The sequence below is a fragment of the Penaeus japonicus genome, unplaced genomic scaffold (assembly GCF_977035675.1).
Source record: "Penaeus japonicus unplaced genomic scaffold, GWHDUDI00000001_assembly GWHDUDI00000027, whole genome shotgun sequence".
NCBI lineage: Eukaryota > Metazoa > Arthropoda > Malacostraca > Decapoda > Penaeidae > Penaeus > Penaeus japonicus.
In genome coordinates, this window is record NW_028234429.1 from 35,894,476 (window position 1) to 35,896,136 (window position 1,661).

The window sequence follows — 1,661 nt, forward strand, 5'->3', positions numbered from 1 at the left end:
ACCTTGCTCCCCCCCCCCTCCCCCCTTGCCCTCCCTCTCTCCTTGATAGCTTAGGTCACCGGGACGCCACTCGCTGTTGGTCAGACTTTCGCCGCCTTAAAAACTCTTCGGGACCCGTTAAACATCATCATTTACGAAGTTTCTTTGCCAAAAAAAAGAAGGGGGGGAGGAAATTCAAATTGGTAAACTCGAAGGATGTGGGAAAAAAAAACAGACAAACGCAAACGGAAGCTGTATTTGGTTGTCTTCGGCCATTTAGGGAGATAATAAAAACAAACAAAAATAATAAAAATAATAAACAGACGTAAACGGAAGCTCTCTTTGGTTGTCTTCTACCATAAAGAAAGAAAAGAGAAAAAAAAATAAAAGAAAAACTCAACAAAAAAAAAACCTTTCCTCAAGAAGAATCAATCAAAAAAGTTAATATTTCTTTGACCCCGCTCTCCGCGTCCGAACGAAGCCCAAGACGAAACCCATTCCGAAGCATTCGAACGAACCTTCACCGCATTACTTTTATCATGGAGGTGCGGGTCAAAATTAGACGCGCATATTAATGTCATCTTTTATCCCTCTGCCATTGGCCTCGCACAGCTGACCATAAAACAGCTGACTTTTCGGGTCGTAAAAGCATTGTTGATTTCGAGTTCTGTGATGGACAGCGACCTCATCTTCGCCAACTGACCAGGCCAAGTGAAAGGATAGGAGGCTCTTGTGTTCACTTATGGACGGTAGAGATACCATCTTCTTCTTCTTTGCTTTCCTCTGGCCTCTTCTTCTTTTTTTATTCATTTATCTCTCTATCTATCTATCTTTCTCTCTTTCTCTCTCTCTCTCTCTCTCTTTCCCTTTCTCTCTCTCTCTCTCTCTGTCTATCTTCGTCTGTCTTCTTGTCTCCTCTCCGAAGACGCGAATGTGTGAGATTTTTCTTTTTTCTATCTTCCTTTTATTTTCCTTCTATACGACCACATGCTCTAGCCGAATACATTTTAAAAAATACACGAAAATACACTAAAACAAAGGAAAAAAATGATAATAACAACAAACAAAAGCAATAAAAATCAAAGCCCTTTTTTGGCAAACGATTTCCAAAATGTATGGAGGGGCATCCCTGCTGTCTCCTTTCCCGAAATAAAATGACCGAGAGGTGTTATTATCCTCAATGTACAGGAGATAATTGCGGTCATTAACTTGTCCTGATCAGACCCGATGACCGATAATGATCAAAGGTGCCTCGATCACCTGAGACTAATGGGGGATTCATTTCGTTCGTAATTACTGTGATTAAGTCCATTGTGACGCGGCTTTTATCTTTGACCTCGGGTCAGGAAAAGGACTTGTCTTTCTTTTTTCTTTTTATCTTTTGTTTCTCTGGTTCCTGCTATAGAGAATAAGGTGTTTATTTTCGTAGGATTAGATAACTCTTTATGTTATTATTGTAATTTGATTTTTTTTTTCTCTCTCTCTCTCTTGTGACCTGCATTAAGTTTTTGTTCATAGGTCATGAAAATTATTTTTTTTAGTTTTTGATGATGTTATGTGAAGTACGTTTTTTTTATAGATGAGAATGAATAAAAATAGATGTTTATTTGTTTTTTATGTTAATTTTCATATATCCATAAGTATATTAAATGTACTTATGTATATATACATATATATGACTA